Here is a 21,615-nt window from a genome sequence, read left to right as displayed (position 1 = left end):
AACAGAGTTTAAGAGGTTCCCTAGTCTTCATGTACCATCTCACGAGCCCATACATCCAACAGGTTCTCTACAACTTCTGCTGTCTCCAATGGGATTCCACTACCTACTAACCTGTACGTCTTTGGAATGTGCAAGGAAACGGGAGCATCTGAAGGAAACTCACAGTCAAGGGGAGGATGTCCTTACAGACAGCGGTGAAACGGAACCCAGATCTCTAGCACTGTAAAAGTGTTATGTTAACTGCCGTGCTACCATGCTCCCCTAACAAATTCCATCCTATCTAGGCTCTTAGCACTATGGCGCTTCCAATCTACACTCAGTGGCCACTTTATTAGGTACCTCCTGTACCAAATAAAGTGACCACTGGGTATATGTTGGTGGTCTTCTGCTGTAACCATTCACTTCAAGGTTCAACATGTTGTGCTTCAGAGATGCTGTTCTGTAAACCACTGTTGTAACATGTGCTTATGTGAGTTACTGTTCCCTTCTTGTCAGCTTGAATCGGCCGGCCATTCTCCTCTGACTCCTCTCATTAACAGGGCGTTTTCACCCACAGAACTGACACTCACTGGATGTGTTTTTTTTGTGATGTTTGGTTTAAAAAACTGAACTTCTTGACCATGTCTGCATGCTTTTATGCATTGAGTTGCTGCCACATGATTGGTTGGTTAGTTGTTGCTTTAACCAGCAAGTGTTCGGGTGTACCTAATAAAGTGGCCACTGAGTGTATGTTTGGAAGATTAAAATACCCAACTGGGACGACATGATTATTCTCCCAACTTTCTCCACTCTCCCTGCATATTTGTGCCTCCAATTCCTGTTGATTATTTTGTGCAGTCCCAACAAAGTGATCATCTTATTTCCCAGCTTCACCCCTCAAACTCAAAATGTTGACTTTTATTCTTTTTAAATATGTAGCTCACCTTTCTATTGTTTAGATTTTTACTGTGAGAAATGCTGTTAATAGTGTTGTATGGTGGGTTTTCCCACTTTGTTCACAGAGTGGTTTTATTGAATATCTATAAAATACTGGTTACTCAATATCATGAGTCTTGTCACTTAAGACCATAAACCATTCAGCCCATCGAGTCTGCTCTGCCCATTCCATCATGGCTGATCCCAGATCCCACTCAACCCCATACACCTGCCTTTCCACCATATCCTTTGAAACTTAAAACTTAAGTTTTAGAATAGATTGAAGTTCCTAGGGAGAGTGAGTTACAGAGCATGGAAACAAACTCTTCGGCCCATCTGGTTCATGCTGATCAATATTGCCCATGTTTCACCGTATCGCACTAAATCTTTCCATGTACCTGTCCAAGTATCTTTTAATAGTTGTTAATGTATCTGCAATAAGAGACAGTACACAAGAGATTTTTCAGAATGGTTGCAGGGACAAATGAGAAAAGCTGTTCCCATGGTTCAAGACCAGGCACATAGGTGTAAAGTAACAGGAGGAGGTAGCATTTTTATGCAGAGGCTGTGGTGTTCTGCAGTTTGCTGAACATAGACTGTGGGCAAGGGGGATCTGAGTCAATGATCGCCTTCAAGCAAGAATTGGATAGACCCTTGAGAGAGTAATTTAAAACTTTGGGGAAGGACTGGAAGAATGTAACTAGATAGATTTCCATGGAGATGACCAAATAACAGCCTCCTGTGACATAACAATCGTATGACTCTACTATATTTCTACTATTATCAGAGAAATTTTGTCATCGTTAGCAGTCGCATCAATGAGCCTAATGTCTGGGTAAGTTTCTGTTCAAAAGTCCAGAATAAAACACCATTGTTACATTTATTGGATGAACTCTAATTGATCCCCGAGGAGAAATGAGAGAAAGTAATAAGGTTAGGCTTTGTAGGCATGATTCCAAGTGGTGGCTCCACTTGCTGAAAATCCTAGAGATGTTCAACCCATCAGGTAGCATCTGTGGAAAGAAATATATCCATTCTGTGGGCAAGGGAGGGAGGGAAGCTGCACAAGTAATTGGTTAGTGGTCTTAATCATAAACTCCGTATCACAAAAGCGGAAAATACTGGAAACGTTCACTAGGTTAGGCAACATTTGTGGAGAGAGAAACGGTCAATGTTTTGGGTCCAAGACTCTTCATCAGAACACTATTTTCAATCTCTTTCCATGGATGCTGCCTGACATGAGTGTTCTCAGCATTTTCTGCTTCAGATTTCCAACATGTGCAGTTTTAAAACTTTCATTGATTCATGAACTTGTTTGTACAAGTTGGAAGTGAAGGTAGAGGAGATAGGAACAGAAAGTTAGCAATGGTGAAGAAAAGTTGGAGATTGTCTTCGTGTTCCAAAATTACGTAGGTGAAGTGAGCAGCTTTGCTTATTTCCTCCAGCTGACTACACTGAATTTTCTCCAGTGTTAAAACAAAGAATATTGAAACCACTCAGGTAGCATCTGCAGACAGAGAAAGGCAATAACTTTTCAAGTCATCAGAACTGGGAAAGAGAATAACAAGTAGGTTTGAAGTTGAAAAGAGGGTAGAGGAGAAACGCAAAAGACAAAGGAAGCATCTCCAATAAGGTGAAATCAGGGTTGCTATGGTGATTTGCTGTTTACACAGATGTTAGAAGATAGAACAATAAAGTATAGTGTAGACACTTAGGCCCATAACATTGTGCTGACCTTTTAGCCTACTCCAAGATCAATTTAATGCTTCCCTCCCATATAGCCTTCCATTTTTCTTTCTTCCGTGTGCCTATTTAATTCTCTTAAGTCTCTCTCATGTATCTGCCTCCAGCCACACACCTGGCAGCACGTTCCATGCACCCACCACTCTCTGCGTAAAAATAAACACACATACCACTGACATTGCCTCATAGTTTCCGTCAATCACCTTCAAATTACACCCTCTTGTATTAGCCATTTCCACCTGGAGAAAAAGGTGCTGGCTGCCCACTTGATCTATGCCTCTTATCATTTACACCTCTAATCCTTGATCACTCCAAAGAGAAAAGCCCTAGTTCACGCAACCTCTCCTCATAACACATGCTCTCTAATCCAGACAGCATCCTGGTAAGTCTCCTCTGCACCCTCTCAAAAGCTTCTACATCCTTCCTGTAATGAGGTGATCAGCACTGAATACAATATTCCAAGTGTGGTCTACATTAATAGATGAATCAGGCTAGTGGAATTACCCAGTCTGTGTTTGATTTTTGCAGTGTAAAAGAGACCATATTGTGAACACTGAATGCAGTATACTATGTTAAGAAGTGCAAGTGAATCGCTGCTTCACCTAGAAAGATTGTTTGTGCCCCTGGATGGTGGAAAGGAAAAAGATGAAAGGTTAGACAATGCATTACCTGCAGTTGCTTTAAGAAGCGCTGTAAGAGGAGGAATGGTAGGTGCAGAAGAGGGAAATCAGACAGGAAGTGGTCCTTCAAAATGTTGAAAGAGGAGAGGAAGATGTCAGATGTGGAATCTTGTTAGAGTTGAAGGAAGTTGCGAAGGATGATCCATGACATGCAGAGGCTGGTGGAGTGGAGGGTAACGGCCGGGGTGATTCTGTCCAGGAGGAGAGTGGGTTGAGAGCAGAGGTGTGGTCAAGGCCTCAGTCCACTATGGTTGAGGGAAAACCATGGCAAAAGAAGACATTTCAGAGAAACCTGTGCTGTGCAGAATATCTCATCGTTGAAGCAAATGTGCCAGAGATGGAGGAACTGGGAGAATGGAATGGAGTCCTCGCAGGAGGCAGGGTGGGAAGAAGTTGTGGGAATCTGTGGACTTCTGACAGATATTTGCGGTTTGTCTGTTCGTGGAGGTGGAGAGATCTAGAACAGAAAGGGAAGAGGCAGAACTGGGGCACGTGAAGGTCAGAGCAGGGTGGGTACTGACAGCAGCAAAATGACATTCTTATGTTCTGCCTTCCGTCACCACGCATCACTCCCCATTAAGCATACTCCTACTCATCATCGGCAATGCAACACCTGTTCTTTCACCCCTTCCCTTCACAGCCTCCTAACCTGCATTTAGTTAAGCATTGTAAGCACTCAGTGTTGTGTAGTTGATTGTAAGATGTGTAATTGCCTTATTGCTTTACCTGGAAGGAACGCTTGGGTCTGCTTTGTCAAACTCATCCATATTAGAGAAGTCAAACACAGACTGGGTGGCCTCCCTGCAAGTCAGCTCCATTTAGCCCGAAAGGTCACTGTGAGTTTCCAGTTACTTTACAGTATTTCTCCATCACACTCCCACTCTACTTTATAATCTCCTTTATGAGCCTGCACTGGGATTTCTTAAGGAAATATCCTAGATCCTTTCCTTTTTTTTTTCCTCTGTGTGCTACCTTGCATTTGAAATGTAAACTTCCATGTTCACGAGCAACAGATAGTTCTATCTTCCAACTTTCCTGGACGCCTTCCTCTATTGCTTCCAACTTACCAGACTTGCTCACTGGTGAACAGAAATGCTCTCAAGATTACATTATGGAAAGGCTGAAGCCATCTGTTATCTCTGCCATACCTCATTACATAGACATTGACTCCATCCTTTTTGGAACTGTCTATAAATAAACCAGCCTCCTTCCAACCCCGCCATCATACTTGATCCCAAGATAAGTTTTGAATCTCACATCCAAGGCATTACCAAGACTGTTTGCTTCCATTCATGTAATACCATTCGATTCCATCTCGTGTCAGCTTATCTTTTCTTGAAATCTTCATCAATGCTTTTGCAAGGAGGTTTAAAGTGGATCTGAGGGGTAAATTTTCCTCAGAGTTGTTGGTACCTGGAACGAGCTGCCGGGGAAATGGGGGAGACATGAGCATTAACAAAATTTAAGAGGCATTTGCATGAAGGATATGGGCAATGCAGGCAAATGGGATTCATATAGCCAGGCAAAATAGACAGTATAAACAAGCTGGTCCTCCTTTTCTAAAGAAAGGGGCTTCCCTTCCTCCACCATCAACTCTGCTCTCAAACGCATCTCTCCCATTTCACGCACATCTGCTCTCACTCCATCCTCCCGCCACCCCACTAGGAATAGGGTTCCCCTTGTCCTCACCTACCACCCCACCGACCTCCGGGTCCAACATATAATTCTCCGTAACTTCTGCCACCTCCAACGGGATCCCACCACCAAGCCCATCTTTCCCCCCCCCCCCCCCCCCCCGCTTTCTGCAGGGATCACTCCCTATGTGACTCCCTTGTCCATTCGTCTCACCGATCTCCCTCCCGGCACTTATCCTTGTAAGTGGAACAAGTGCTACACATGCCCTTACACTTCCTCCCTCGCTACCATTCAGGGCCCCAGACAGTCCTTCCAGGTGAGGCGACACTTCACCTGTGAGTCGGCTGGGGTGATATACTGCGTCCGGTGCTCCCGATGCGGCCTTCTATATATTGGCGAGACCCAACACGGGCTGGGAGACCGTTTTGCTGAACACCTACGCTCTGTCCGCCAGAGAAAGCAGGATCTCCCAGTGGCCACACATTTTAATTCCACATCCCATTCCCATTCTGACATGTCTGTCCACGGCCTCCTCTACTGTAAAGATGAAGCCACACTCAGGTTGGAGGAACAACACCTTGTATTCCGTCTGGGTAGCCTCCAACCTGATGGCATGAATATTGACTTCTCTAACTTCTGTCAATGCCCCACCTTCCCTTTGTACCCCATCTGTTATTTGTTTGTTTGTTTTATTCTCATTCATATTCATTCATTCATTCTCTCTCTCTCTCTCTCTCTCTATCTCTCTATCTCTCTCTCCTCTCTCTCTCCTCCCTCTCCCTCCCCTCTCCCTCCCCTCTCCCTCCCCTCTCCCTCCCCTCTCCCTCCCCTCTCCCTCCCCTCTCCCTCCCCTCTCCCTCCCCTCTCCCTCCCCTCTCCCTCCCCTCTCCCTCCCCTCTCCCTCCCCTCTCCCTCCCCTCTCCCTCTCCCCCCTCTCTCTCTCCCCCCCCCTCTCTCTCTCTCCTTTTTTCTTCCCCCTTGTCCCTCTCACTATACCCCTTGCCCATCCTCTGGGCTTCACCCCTCCCCCTCCTTCTCCCTGGGCCTCCTGTCCCATGATCATCTCATATTCCCTTTGCCAATCACCTGTCCAGCTCTTGGCTCCATCCCTCCCCCTCCTGTCTTCTCCTATCATTTTGGATCTCCCCCTCCCCCTTCCACTTTCAAATCTCTTACTAGCTCTTCCTTCAGTTAGTCCTGACGAAGGGTCTCGGCCCGAAACGTTGACTGTACCTCTTCCTAGAGATGCTGCCTGGCCTACTGCGTTCACCAGCAACTTTGATGTGTGTTGCTGGGCCAAAGGACCTGTTTTTGTGCTGTCAAGACCATGACTATACGTCTAAATGGCAATTCTAGCACTCTGGTTGATCCTTCTAATCTATACTCTGTAAATGTGAGCTCATCAGATCTAATCATCATCAAAAACGTTGACAAACTTCTTAACAATGTATAGTGGAAGGTGTATTGACTGGCTGCATAACAGCCTGGTATGGAAACACCAATGCCTTTGAACAGAAAGTCCTACAAAAGATGATGGATATGGCCCAATACATCACAGGTAAAGCCCTTTACAACCATTGAGCTCATCTACATGAAACACTGTTGTAGGAAAGTGGTATTCATCATCAAAGTCCTCACCACCCAGACCATGCTCTTTCCTAGCTGCTGCCATCAGGTAGAAAGTACAAGAGCCTCAGGACTCGCACCACCAGGTTCAAGAACAGTTACTACTCCACAGCCATCAGGCCCTTAAACAAAAGAGGATAACTGCATTCATCTATTGAGATGTTCCCACAACCAATGATCTCACTTAGAGTACTCTTTATCTTATTATTTCATGTTCTCATTATTTATTGCTATTTATGTATATTTGGATTTGTACGGTTTATTATCTTCTATGCTCTTTCTCTTCCATTGATCTTGCTTATAGTTACCATTCTACAGATTTGCTGAGTATGCCCACAGGAATAAAATCTCAGGGTTGTATATGGTGACATATATGTACTCTAATAATAAATTTTACTTTGAACTTGGGCGTCCAGTTGAACAACACAGTTTTAGAATTTTCCTGTTCAGAGCCCTCCAAACTTTGCCCTCTTTGTAAGTAACTTGAATTCCTGAAATCTTCCAACATCAATGCACATTTTTGGTGCAGGCCTCTGGCACGTCCCTAGATTTTTCATCCAAGCCTCGGGTGTCTGGGCCTAAAGCTGCTCTTGGAGGCAAGAGTACCATCTGCTGGATCACAGCAAGCACCTATATGGTGTCATCTCTCCTTATGTGGCTCGGTGTCCAATTTTTAATTGTGTTGCATTTAATAGCCTTGGAATGTTTCCTGACCAGAAAGGTGCTATAAAAATACAAAGACAGCCTCTCTGTGATGTGTGGCTTGGATGACTTTTTGCATTTATAGTGGCTTCTGTTGCCGTTTGTGAATCACTGGGTTCCAGGGGGTTGTCTTCCATTGAAATCTGTGTTGCTTGGTGAATTAATACTGTATGTTGCCTGACTTCTGATTTCTGTCTCTGGAAGTTAAGTATCTGTCAGACATTAACTGAAGGTAGTTGTGGACAGGAAAATTCCTGTGATGACGTTTAATTCCAGACCTGTGTAAAATACCGGATAAGCCTTTAAGCACCATGGATGTCAAAGTCAAAGGAAATTGATTATCAAAGTATGTTTTGATCCATATACTCCCTTGAGATTCATTTTCTTGAAAGGCATTTACAGGAGAATAAAAAAATACAATCAAATTTATGAAAAATTATACATAAATAAAGACTGACAAACAACCATTGTGCAAATTAATCAATTAAATAAATAATACTGAGAACACGAGTTGTAGAGTCCTTGAAAGTGAAGAAGATGGTGCCAGCAAACAACGCTACCACTGGCGAACCTGTTTCTTTCAGTTCTTTTACATCTTTTTCTTTTAAATGTGGATCTAGTACTGTTGGAACCTGTGATATCTAGTTTAATGGTGTGTTTTCGGGCCGAATGAGTGATCTGGCACTTTGCTGTCTCCGAGAAAGTTCCAGGAGGTGTGGCCTCAAGGCCAAGAGGCTTAGAGACTTCATCGACCATCAGCGAGCCCACGATCGTCTCCATTTCTCACCGATTCAAGCATCAAGGAAGATTGAAACATCAAGGCGAACGCCGTCTATCAGCCTCTCGCTTGCTGCTGCCGGAGGAGGGTGTCTACATGTGACGGTCTCTCTCTCTCTCTTGATGCTGTCAGAGAATGGTACCGAAGTTCTGGGTCTGTGGTTTGTGGATTGGAATAACGAACACTGAGCTGGACTGAATATGGACTTTTTCGATATTGTGTTACATTTTCTATGTTTTCACTCATTCTTTCTGGTTGCCATTTGTGCAATTTGTGGTTTTTTTGCATGTTCAGGGTTTGATATTTTGGTTGCCGTTTATGCGATTTTTCTTTGCACGGTGGGGCAAGGGTTAGGTTGCTGTTTTTCTTTGAACAGGTTCTATGGTTTTCTTTGTTTCATGGCTGTCTATGGGAAGATAAATCTCAGGGTTGTATACTGCATGCATACTTTAATAATAAATGTATTTTAAATCCTTTGAAAGTTTGAGTCTGTAGGTTGTGGAATCAGTTCATTGTTGAGGTGTGAAGTTATTCACACTGGTTCAGTTAGCCTGATGTTTGTAGAGTAATAACCCTTACTGAACCTGGTGGTGTGGGACTTTGAATCTCCATACCTGTACCTCTGTAGCCTGTAAACGTGTACTGAGCTCGACAGAACCCGACTGGATATGTCTGGACAGATATATATAATAAAAAATAATGGACTTGGTCAGGTTTGGACTGGCTGTTGTTGAGCTTGGGTTCAGTTTTCTCTCTGTGCATGAGAAGTGCTTCTGTTTAATCCTGCTTAATAGATGCAACAGTATTCTCATTGCAAGGCCATTTCCAGATAAATGAAAGTGGGTGAAGGATTTTGTGCAGTAACTTGTGTGGCTCATGTATGACTTGTATTAAGATAAGGATTCTTGGTAGCAAGGATACTGAAGGAGGGGTTGTGACTAGCTTTCCAATCCCTTGAGATCCATTGGAGAATGATCTGAGATAGTCAGGCTGGTCTTCTGATTAGCTGAAGGTTGCAAGCTTCTCTGTCCTTATAGCCTTACTCTCGACAGAGTTAAAGTCTGTGTGGTGGAGGATACTGTAAGTAACTTTCCATTTTAAACTATGTGGACTAGATTTATGAGTACTTGGAAATGAAATAAACCTTAGCCTGGAGAGAAGTCCAAAGCAACTTTCACTTTTAAATACTGTTTTCTCAGGAAGAATTTCAACTTGGTGAAATATTAAGTCCTTTGTAACTTTCTCACCTCCTTTACCAATTTCCCCCGGGATCAATAAAGTATGACTATGACTATCTTTATCTCTCAAGCCCTGCCTTTGTTCTGTGTGTATCTCTTCCTCTTTCCTCTCCTTTGCCTCTTCCCCCCCACCCCTCCCCACCCACCCTACGCAACCCAACATCTCTGTCAAAGGTCCCTGATAATGTTGAGGATAATGGTTTTCCATTAGGGGCATGTGATTTTTAACTGAGTGGTTACAAGATACTGAATCTGCAACAGGCTGACGTTGATATTTCTTTGCTGTAAAGTATGATTCCATTTGCGATAATTTTATTAACACCTATTGAAGCTGTTTGAAATCATAACAAAATGATTTAATTATTTGCAAGATGTAACATCTGTGATGTCTTGACTGATTCAATAAAAGGATTGTCGGTATACATATTTAGTCTGAACAGAGATCAAAAATGACCCTTCGAAATGTGTATCACCACCCTGGCCTAATCATTAATTTCGTTTCTACTTGTAGGTGTCACATCAAAGCTAGTGTTTCCAAAGAAGGGCATTTGAAATGCTCCCTCTCTTTCTCTTTGATAGATACTGTCTGACCAGATATATTAAAATAAGTGGTGCAAAAATTATGAGATAATTTTCATAGGTTCATGGATCTTTCAAAATTCTGATAGTGGAGAGGAAGAAGCTGTTCTTAAAACCTTGAATATGTGTCTTCAGGCTCCTGCATCTCCTCACTGATGGTAGTAATGTGCAGAGGGCATGTCCTGGGCAATGAGGGTCCTTAACGATGGTGAGTCTTTTTGAGGCATCACCTTTTGGCGATGTCCTCGAAGCAGTGGAGGCTGGTGCCCATGTTGGAATTGGCTGAGTTTACAACTTTTTGCAGCTTTTTCCGATCCTGTGCAGTGGCCCCTCCATACCAGATGGTGATGGAACCAGCCAGAATGCTGTCCATGGTAGATCTGTAGAAATTTGCTAGAGTCTGAGGTGACATTCCTAATCTCCTCAAACTCCGAATGAAAAATATAGCCACTGGCCTGTCTTCTTCGTAATTGTATCAATATATTGGGCCCAAGATACAGTAGATCTTCAGAGATGTTGACAGCTAGGAATTTGATTCTGCTCACCCTGTCCATTGCAGACCCCCCCCCCCCCATTGAGGACAGTTGTGTGTTCTATCAATTGAAGTCCTTGGTTTTACCGATGTTGAGTCCATGGATCCTGCCTGACCTGCTGAGTTCCTCCAGTCTTTTGTGTGTTACTCTGGATTTCCAGTATCTGCAAAATCTCTTATGTTTGACAGGCTTGCCTTTTTCAGTCAGGGCAATTAAGTACGGAGTTGGGATATTATGGAACGGCTGTACAAGGCATTGGTGAGACCACACTAGTGTGCCCAGATATAGGAAGGATGTCATTAACCAGAAGAGGGCACAGAAAGGAATCACAAGGATGTTACCAGGACTGAAAGGCTTGAGTTACATCGAACAATTGAATAGGCTGGGACTGTTTTGCCTGAAGAGAAGGAGGCTAAGGGCTGACCTTGAAAGTTTATAAACTCATCAATGCCCTTTTCCCAGGTTAAGGGATCTGAAACTAGAGGGCATAAATTTAAGGTGAGAGGGGAAAGATTTAAATGGGACCTGATGGGTATTTTTTTTTTCCATGCATGGTGCGTATGTGGAAAAAGCTGCCAGAGGTGGGTACAATTACATTTTAACAGATACACAGATGGGGAATGTTTAGGTGTATATGGGCCAAACACAGACAAATAGGACTAGGGTCAAGCAGATAAACTGGGGCTTGGACAGGTTGGATCAAAGGATGTTTCAGGAGAGACTGTTCATCCTTCTACTTGCCTCTGCTGTTAACAGGACCATACATTTCAAGTGCTATAGTTCACTCTCTCCAAAGTTTGTTAAGGGAGAGACTGTCATGTGATCTGCAGCGACCGTTGAGTTCTTATCCTTAGCAAAGTAGATCTTGTTGCTGCAGCTGGTATCCCTTGCCTCACAAAGTCCCTTGTGTGGTTTTGAGCTCAGTGAGAAATAACCCTAACACAAGGCGTAGAGAACCTCTCTTCCAAGTCTGTTCCTAATGTTGAACTATTGAATTTTGTAATGTAGCTAATGATATACTGAATATATTTGAGACATGGAGAGAACGTTTCCAGGTTAGAGAGACTAGGACCAGAGAGCACTTCCTCTGGCTAAAGTGACATCCCTTTAGAATAGGGATGAAAGGGAATTCCTTCAGTGAGAGTGTGGTGAATCTGTGGAATTCATTGCCACAGACAGCTGTGGCGGTCAAGTCATTGGGTATATTTTAAAGCGGAGGCTGAGAGGTTCTTGATTTAAAAAGTGTCAAAGGTTACGGGTAGAAAGCAAGAGAATGGGGGTCAGAGGGAAAATACATCAGCCATGATGAAATGGTGGAGCAGACTTGATTGGCCAAATGGCCTAATTCTGCACCAGTGACTTATGGTCGTATGGTCTAACTGAGATGAGAGATGGTCAGAAGTATCAGAGCAGGGGGACTGTTTGTAAGACCATACTCAAGACGATAGGACAATTGACTTGACAGTTTGAGTGATATTTTCTGAACTTGGTGAAATGGATTTTTTCCCCTTTGTAAATCTTTCTTAACATCCTTGGATAAGGTTGGAGGTTTCTAAACGTAGTTTAAAAATTTCATATGTGGCTATGCAGGATAAAGTTAATCGCATGGGATATTAAGGGGGAATGAAGCAACATGTAATGACGTTCTGTTAAAGGGCTGAATGCTAGTTCCGTAGGTAGCTTTAAAATTCAATAATGGCAACAATTGTAAAACAAGGTCACATGAGTGGTTGCAGTGCTATTGATGTGTAGGGATGTAATAGAACAGTACTGAAAGCATTGGCTGTGAATGGAAAGAGTAAAAAGACATTGCATTGTTTATTCTAAGTATTTTTTTTATTCTGAATAAAGTTACTTCAATTCTTAAAAAAAATTAAAGCATCACAAGGAGTTTTGCTTCAGCATGCAGAGTAAAAAAAATGTGGTAGTACACAGTTTTAAAGAAATGTTTAAGTAGCTTCAAAAGAGTTCTAAGTACATTTATTATCAAAGTATGTTTAAATGATACAACCTTGAGATTCGTCTGCTTACAGGCAGCCACAAACCCGACACCCGGCATTTAAATTGTCCAAGCACTCAGACCTGGGCCCGCTGCAGTCATGAGCACTGGGCCTGGGCCCTGTCATCATGTTCCGGCCTGTACCTGACATTTCCAAATTGGCCTGGTGCTTAGATCGATCCAGCCTTGCTCCCAGTTTAGGTGGAACAAGGTGAAACATAAAAGCAGTGCAGACCCTGGCTCTGGCTATGTAGCCAGCCCACATTCCTGAGCACCGATGTTCCCAAGCTCGGTCCTGGCTGCGCATTCAGCCTTCTCTCTGAAACCCCTGCTCATTCTCCAGTCTAACGAGTGAGCCAGATGCCAAATTATTGGGATTTTCAACCAGTCAGATACCAGATTATTTGAGCTTTATTGTTTATGGGCACAGAAGTTCATGGTAAGAATTTTCAGTGTGATATTAAGTTTTCACTGTTTAGGAATCGAAAGGACAGTCCTATCCATGGGATGGTTATGTATTCTAATGTGGCAAGGTTGCAAACTGGTTCAGTAAAGGGACTTGGTAATGGCTGTGTGTGCAGTATTCTGGACCTTCGAGTTTAGTGTTCATAGAGTGTGGACTTTGCTGAGGTAGGGGATGACAATTTTTATTTAAAAAATGTTATTTATTTAACCTGGTCTTACTGTTGTAACCTTGTAGTTTGATCCCTGGGAAGTGAAACCTTTGGTTTCAGCTAAGATCACACAATCCATATAGCGGGGGCTTCAGAGAACTGAGGGTGACAGTCCTTGCACGTGTCCACTAGGTAGAGTTTCTGATACAGTGTAGAAAAGGAAACCGCCTGCACCACCTTGGACAGATGAAGCAGGATACAGTAGTGAATACAAACAGTATGGTTTGGGAATAAGGTGCTCTTTTCTGCAGCCATGGGCATGATCTGAAAACTGATGCCTGCCCCGTGTAAGGAGAGAGACTGAAAATCTGGCTGAGTGGTGCCACAGCAACAACCTCTCACTCAGTGTCTACAAGACCAGTGAGCTGATTATTGACTTCAGGAGGAGGAAACCAGAGGTCCACGAGTCAGTCCTCAAAGGAGGATCAAATGAACTAAAATGGTGATAGTCTCTGGGTTACTATCTGAGCCACATGCAAATTGACATCAAAGCAATAAAATTAGAGAATTTGCTCAATGATTGATGTTCTTAATCTTAAAAATTAGCTTATTTGACACATGTACACGTGTACAAATGTGTTGCTTTGCATCAAATCAATTCAGTGACGATTGTGATGGGCAAGTGTCACCACGTTTCTGGCGCTAACATAGCATGTCCGCAGCACACTAGATCTAACCGTACTTCTTTGGAATGTGAAAGGAAACCATGTGATCACTGGGAGAAAGTACAAAGTCCTTACAGATAGTGGTGGGAATCGATCCTCGATGGGGCACAGGCATCTAGAGTGCTAGAGAAAGAAGGAGCTGTCCCGTTGGTAGACTGAAAAAAACAGTAGTACATTAAAAGTCCATGAGCCTGCAGTGGATAACATTTAAATAATTGATACATAGTGTTATAGTTCATATAAATTGCTTTATTGAAAAAAGCATCAGCAGGTAAGATAAGCAACTGTGGTTATCAAGAACAGTTAAAAATAGTATTGGGTCAAAGAAAAAGATATCTAATGTTGCCAAATAAAACACTGAGTTCGATAAGAGGAAAAAGTCAGAATTTGGCAAGAGATATTTGGAAAATTAACCAGTGTGTTTCAATTGATATGTTAAAAAGAAATATTAACAAAGAATGACACTGGTCCATTACAGACTAAGACAGGAAAACGTTACAGTAGGTTCTGGTTAATTGGGACACATCAGGACCAGTACCTTTTGGCCCAATTAAGAGGCTGCCCCAATTAGCCAGTTTCATGGAAATAGTTAAAAAGGTATAAAAAAAAGACCAACAACTGTTTAACTAAGTAACAAATTATGTATTTAAATGAAATACAGAACAAATTCGAACACCACCAATACTACTGCAGTGCTATAAAACAGTTTTGTTCCTAATAGTTATGGGGGAAATTCTTGCAGTGTATACTTTTGTGTTCTTTTGATTGACTGTAAATGAACAAAATCAGCGCAGGCACCTAGAGCAGGTAATGGACTGCCTTCGTACACTGCTGTCGACAATTGCATCCAAATTTTCATTTTCATTGTAACAATCAAGATGATACCTTCAAGTTCTCCGTATTTCCCAACTTGTTAAAGTAGTGAAATCGTTTCATTTTCACCCATGGCCGTTTCTGGCATCTCCAAGCCTGAATGCTTGAAACTGCAGTGAGCAAAACCGCTCCGAGTTGTGTTACTGCTTGTTTCTCACTGACTATCAGTGACAAAAATCACTGCTTTTTGAACACAAACACACAACTGATGCTATTTATGAACTGTTCGCTCTTAGCACAGCGTTGCGGCTAATGGCCACACAAGTGCACCCGACTGATGCTAGTTAGAACCTGTTCAACATGACTTCTGTCCCAATTAAGTGGCATAGTGTCCCAAATAAACGAAGGGACTCCCATCAATTTTTTCAATTAGTTTTTGTTCTTTAAGAGTTGTTCCAAATCGGCAGCTGCCCAGATTAACCAATGAGCCATTTAACTATCTATCCATGGTTTATTGAGGAGTTAGGAAAAAGCAGAGAAATTAAACAAACATTTTATGCTCATCTTCACCGGTGATGATATTGTAAACCTCATAGAAACAGTGATGGATAACGAGTCCACAGTGAATGAGGAGTTCACAGAAATTACCATTAATTTTAAAATAAATATTTGCTTTCAGATCTGGACTTTCACTTACTGCCCTTGAGAAGGTGGGGATGATGAATGACTGACTACAGTCCTTCTGGTGAAGGTGCTCCCACAGTGCTGTTAGGGAGGGAGTTCCAGGATTCAGATACAATGGTGATGAAGGACCGTGATAGGTTTCCAAATCAGGCTGATGTGTAACTTGGAGGGGAACATGCAGGTGGTGGTGTTTGTTTGCACTTGCTGCCCTTGTCCTTCTTGCCAGTAGTGATCATGGTCTGTGCTGATACATTGAAGATAGTGGCAAATTTTATCTTCACTGTCTGCTTTCCCCAAGAGATGGTGTCATAGTTATAAAAAGTGGCCTACCATTTCCTTTGTCTTGTGGATGTTGAATGTAAGTTGAGGGCTGTGTTTATTTGGGATGAAGGTAAATCACAGCAGATTTCATGGGAGTGAATGGACTAGGCAGTAAACAAGCACTCCCTAGCCCCCCTCATGAACAGGAGTATCAGTCAACATGGAACCCAGGAAGGTGGCAACACAGTTGGAGACGATGGTAAAGAAGGCCTATAAATCACTTCCCTTGAACATCAGGGTGGAGATTTGTGTCCTCACCCAGGCCAACATTCCTAGTACTTTGCCTTAGTTACAGTAAGTCACCGACAATGTATCAGGTAGGCTGTGTAATTTGTGTCGAAGCACAAAATGCTGAAGGAACTCGGCAGGTCTGGTAGGGTCAATGGAAGGAAGTGGGTGATCAATGTTTGGATTGAGACCCTTCATCTGAACTGAGAAATGGCCAGTATGAAGAGGTGGAGGCAGGAGGGCTAGGGCAACAGCTGGATCCAGGTGAGGAGAAGTGATAGGCAGGTGGAAGAGTGGGAATAGTGACGTACCCCACCCTATCTGGAAATGTGGAGTTGTTCATTCTGGCAGGAAACAAATATTTTTTAAAAAGCACACAATCTAAATGCTGCAAAATTGCAGAGTAGTGAGATGCAGTGGGTTCTGGGTGTCCTGGTAATTAGGAAAGCTTCAGTAGTGCAAGGATTTGGTGAGGCCATGCCTGCTGTAGTGTGTACATTGTCAGCTGAAGGAAGGATGCTCGTGCCCTAGGAGCAGTTCACAGAGGCTTACTGGACTGATACCTGGAATGGGTGGGTTGTCTGTGAGAAAAGGTTGTTCAGGCTGGGCTCATAACTGCTAGAGTTAGAGAGAGAGAGAGAGAGAGAGTCCTTTGTCCTTTAGTTTTATACTCCCTTATCCTTGGAGTTGGTGTGGTGGAGGGTGGAAGAGACTGTGACTCCACCTTAGCGATGCTCTCATAACTTTATAAACCTCTATAAGGGCACCCCTCAGTCTTCTGTGCTCCTGTGAGAACAGTCCCAACCTAACCAATCTCTCCTTGTAAATAAAGCCCTCCGTTCCAGGCAATGTCCCGGTGAATCTCTCTGCACTCTTTTCTTAAACTACCACTTCCTTCCTCTAGGGTTGTGACCAGAACTCCACACAATGTTCCAAATGTAGCCTCACCAATATCTTGTGCAGCTGCAAAAAGATGTCCCAACTCTTTACTTGAAACCGCTGTCTATAAAGGCAGGCAAGCTAAGTACCACCTTCACCACTCTATTTACCTGCGTCAATATTTTCAGCAAGCTCGGAACTTGCATCCAACTGTCCCTCTGTGCTTCGAATGTCCCTGCCATGTATTGTATACAGTACCCCTCTGGGTAGTATTAGAAGACTTAAAGTGCACCACCTCACACTTGTCTGTATTAAGTTCCATCTGCCACCACTCCACCCAACTTTCCAGCTAATCTATGTCTCTCTGTATCTTTCAGCCACCATCCTCGCTATCTACAATCCCAATAATCTTTGTGTCATTAGCAAGCTTGCTTATCAGGCAACCTATATTCTCATCCAAGTCGTGTAAGTAATTGACAAGCAACAGAGGTCCGAGTTCTGATCCCTGGCTACAGACTTCTACTCAGAAGAACAACCCTCCACCTCTACCCTCTGCCTTCTATCACCAAGCCAATTCCGAATCCAGATTGCCAAAACACTATGGATTCAATGGGCATTATTTTTCTGGACCAGCAGGACCTTTCCAGGAGCCTTGATAAAGTATAATATTCAAGATTGTTTAATGTTATTTCCAGTGCACAGTGTAAAGGAGAATGAAATAATTGTTACTCTGGATCCGATGCAGTTATACCATTTTTACTATTTTGCTTTCATCAATTTTCTTGGTAACCTCCTCCCAAAAAATTCAGTATGTGGGGTCTCAGTCCGAAACGTCAACTGTTTATTCATTTCCATAGATGCTGGCTAGCCTGCTGAGTTCCTCCAGCATTTTGTGTGTTGCTCTACTCTTGTATTTAGAACTGCGAATTACCCGGCCTCAGGCTCTAGCTCCTGTCCCGACCTTGACTGCTACCACCTCCAGACTAGGACCTGCCTCTCTGCCAGTAGTCCCCTGGGCTTCCCTTTCCCCACCACCACTCTCCAAACCCGGATTTTTCAAATTCTGCCATCACCTCTTGGGTCCTCTGAGCTTCCATCTTCCTCCTATCCTGCCTTTCCTGAACACCCCAACCTTCCTCCTCCTCTGACACCACCAACTTTCCTCCCCTCTCTGAGCCCAGCTCTAATCGCTGCCATTTCCTCGCCATTCCCTCTGACCTTCTCCTCTCTGAGGCGGAACATTCTGCCCTTAGCAGGGTCCTTACCTTTATCCCCTTTCACCTGCACGTCAGTGATTCTGCGCCTGCCATTATGCTAAGCTCTTCTTGCCTCTGTCTCTGAGCCCACTTCTTTGGCAAGAATTCCCCACCCCGCACCAATGATCCCTTCTCCTGTCTCCAACCCTCCTCCTCTTCATGGACATCCTGCTCTGGTTCTCTGCCTGCCCTAAATTGCCAACGAGATATTAACCAGCTTGACTTCAGCATTTTTCTCTCCTCCTGGAACCTTGCTCCCTCTGAATGCACTGTCCTCCACTCTCTCCGTACCAATCCCAACTTCACCATCAAATCCGCAGACAAAGGGGGTATTGTGGCAGACTGACCTCTACCTTGCTAAGGCCAGGCGTTACTGTCAGACACCTCCTCTTACCCCTCGAAAAGGACCCCACTCAGGACCATCAGGCTGCTGTCTCCCACACCGGCACCGACCTCAACTCTGGAGATCTCCCATCCACTGATGCCAAACTCACAGTTCCCTTACTCCACACTGCTCATTTCTATCTCCTACCCAACATCCACAAGCCTGACTGTCCGGGTAGGCCCATTGTCTCTGACCACTCCTGCCCCACTGAACTCATGTCTGTGACTCCATTCAAGAACCCTTGGTTCAGTCCTTTCCCACCTACATCTGCAACACTTCACCTGCTCTTGATCTGCTCAACAACTTTCAGTTCCCTTGCCCTGACTGCCTCATTTTCACCATGGATGTCCAGACCCTATACAATTCTATCCCCTATCAAGCCCTTAAAGCTCTCTGCTTCCTTCTTAACAAAAGACCCAGCTACTTCCCCTCCACCACCACCCTCTTCTGTCTGGCAAAACTGGTCCTCACTTGCAACAATTTCTCCTTTGCTCCTCTCACTTTTTCTAAACTTAACAGTAGCCATGAGCCCCAGCTATACCTGCCCTTTTTGTTGGCTACATGGAATAGTCCAGGTTCTAAGCCTTCCTGGCAATGCTGCCCAACTCTTTCTACGCTACATTGACGATTGCATAGGTGCTGCTTCATGCACTCAGGTTGAGCTTGTCAATTTCATAAATTTTACCTCCAACTTCCACCCTGCCCTTAAATTCACTTGGTCTGTTTCTCATACCTCTCTCCCCTTTCGTGATGTCTCTTCCTCCATCTCTGGAGACAAACTGTCTGCCAACATCTTTTATAAATCTGCAGATTCCCACGGCTATCTTGCCTATACCCCTTCCACCCTGACTCCTGTAAAAATGCTATTCCCTTTTCTCAGTTCCTTCATCTCTGCATCTGTTCCCATGACGCAGCACTCCTTTCCAGCACAAAGAGCAGGGTTTCCTTTCCTCCACCATTGATGCTGCACTCACCCACATCTCCATTTCCTGAACATTCGCGCTCTCCCTTTCTTCCCGCCACTGTAAAAGTGATGGAGTTCCTCTTCTCCTCACCTATTACCCCAACAGCCTCCGCATCCAACACATCATTCTCTTCTGCAACTTCCACCATCTTCAACAGGATCCTAGATCCTGACACATCTTTTCTCCTCCAGCTCCCCACTCTCCACTTTGTACAGGGAACGCTCCCTCCATGATTCAGTCGTGCCACCCCACTAATCTCCCTCCTGGCACATATCCCTGCAAGCAAGAGAAATGCTACACCTACCCTGCAAATCTGTTGGGGTAGTCGATTGTATCTGCAGCCTCTACATTGGTGAGACCCAACTTAAATTGGGGACCGCTTTGTCGAACACCTCCGCTCCATCTGCCAAAAGCGAAATTTCCCGGTGGCCAACCATTTTAATTCCTATCCTCATTCCCATTCAAACATGTTAGTCCATGGCCCCCTCTCCTGCCATGGTGAGGAGGAGGTGGAGAGGCAACACCTCATATTCCACCTGGATAACTTCCAACCTAATAGCATAAACTTGATTTCTCCTTCTAGTAATTTTTTTTTCTCTTTTTATTTTTTTTCCTAACTCTTTTATTCCCCACTCTGGCATCTTACCTCTTCTCCTCACCTGCCTATCACCTCCCCCTGGTGTCCCTCCTTTGTCCCATTCTCCCATGGTCCATTCTCCTCTCCTATCAGATCCCTCCTTCTCTAGCCCTTTACTTTTCCCAGCCACTTGGCTTTCCCACTTCTAGCTTGTCCTCGTTCCTCTGCCCAGCCTTTCTATTTTGACGTCTTTCCCCTTACTTTCCAGTCCTGATGAAGGGTCTTGGCCAAAAACAACAGCTGTTTTTTCAATTTTATAGATGCTTCCTGAGTTCCTCCAGCATTTTGTGTGTGTCGCTCAGTATGTATTGTGTTCTCATTTTTTTTAATCTTGCCATTTAAAAGATGCTCTGCTTTACTATTTTCCCTCCTATTATGGATGACCTAAAATTTTTCCACATTGTATTCCATCTGCCATATCTGCGCCTTATTCACTTTACCTGCTTTATCCCTCCTCGCAACCTATACTACCATCCAGTTGTATATCATCAGCAAACTTGGATCCTGTCATCCAAGCCACCTGATTATAGATTGGGATTAGTGAGCTTCCAGTGCACCCCACTAGCCACAGCCTCCCAACACAAACATGGCACTTTCATTTCCTTGTGTTTTTCCCTGTTAACCAATCTGCAATCTATGCCAGTATATTATTGGCAATCCCTTTGTGTGGTAGCACCTTTTGGAAAGCCTTCTGAAAGTCAAATCAACCATATCCACGTGCCTATTTTGCTTGTTACAATCTCAAAAAGAAACTCTCACAGGTTTGTCAAACGTAATTTCCCTTTCATAAATCCATGTTAACTCTGCCCAGTATTATTTTCTGCCACCAGTTCCTTATAAATACACCTCATCGTTTTTCCCTATTGTACATAAGACAAAGGAGAAGAATTCGGAAATTCAGCCCACTGGGTCTGCTCCGTCATTCGACACTGGCTAATTTAATATCCCTCTCAACCCCATTGTCCCGCCTTCTCCCTGTAACCTTTGATGTCCATACTAATAAAGAAAGTACCAACCTCAGCTTTAAATATACCCAGTGACTTGGCCTCCACAGCTGTCTGTGGCAATGAATTCCACAGATTCACCACTCTTTGGCTCAGGAAATTCCTCCTCATCTCTGTTCTAAAAGGATATCTTTATATTTTAATGTTGTGCCCTCTGGTCCTAGACCAGGGGTTCCCAACCTTTTTTATGCCATGGACAATTACCAATAACTGAGGGGTCCGTGGACCCCAGTTTGGGAATCCCTGTCTGAGATTAATGTACTATTGGGTCATTTTGCTCTCTTGTTTTCATGAAAAGTAGTGCAACATTTACTATCTTTCACTTTATTCTGGAAGCTATTTTTTTTTAAAAGAAAAAGTCCTTCATGCAATCTGCAGAAGTCTTGAGACTAGATGGCCAAATTTTGGATGTCATCTTGCAGCGTGTATTTCATCTGATGATCCATGTAAGGTTAAAAGCATCTCAAGGGGGAAATGAGGCAAAGCCATCCCCTGTATTGCTGGTCATGTCTTCAAAGATGGCAGAGCCCTATTTGAGATGTACTTTGTCCAAATAATTCTATTTCAATGATTCAGAATTACTAATCTTGCCATTAAAATGTTTCCTGAGAATCGGAACAAATCTGTGAAATACCTGTAGCAAAAAGGCAATCCCCATGATATTGGTGCCAGGGTT

General features: G+C 43.6%; 1 protein-coding gene across 4 annotated transcripts in view; it reads left to right on the top strand.

The window, feature by feature from the left end:
- Window positions 1–21,615, top strand: part of slc11a2 (solute carrier family 11 member 2) — a 120,403-nt gene that overhangs the window by 14,259 nt on the left and 84,529 nt on the right. The window contains exon 1 of one of the 4 annotated variants that reach the window (XM_063037094.1): window positions 9,138–9,159. The exons of the other annotated variants lie outside the window; for them this stretch is intronic. The gene's annotated coding sequence lies outside the window, so the exon portion shown is untranslated. Of the gene's footprint in view, window positions 1–9,137; window positions 9,160–21,615 lie in introns of those variants that run through there. 4 annotated transcript variants of the gene reach the window in all.

This window comes from Mobula hypostoma, chromosome X1 (assembly GCF_963921235.1).
Source record: "Mobula hypostoma chromosome X1, sMobHyp1.1, whole genome shotgun sequence".
NCBI classification, from domain to species: Eukaryota; Metazoa; Chordata; class Chondrichthyes; order Myliobatiformes; family Myliobatidae; genus Mobula; species Mobula hypostoma.
The sequence above is the reverse complement of the archived record's forward strand: the minus strand, read 5'-3'. Positions and strand labels throughout refer to the sequence as shown.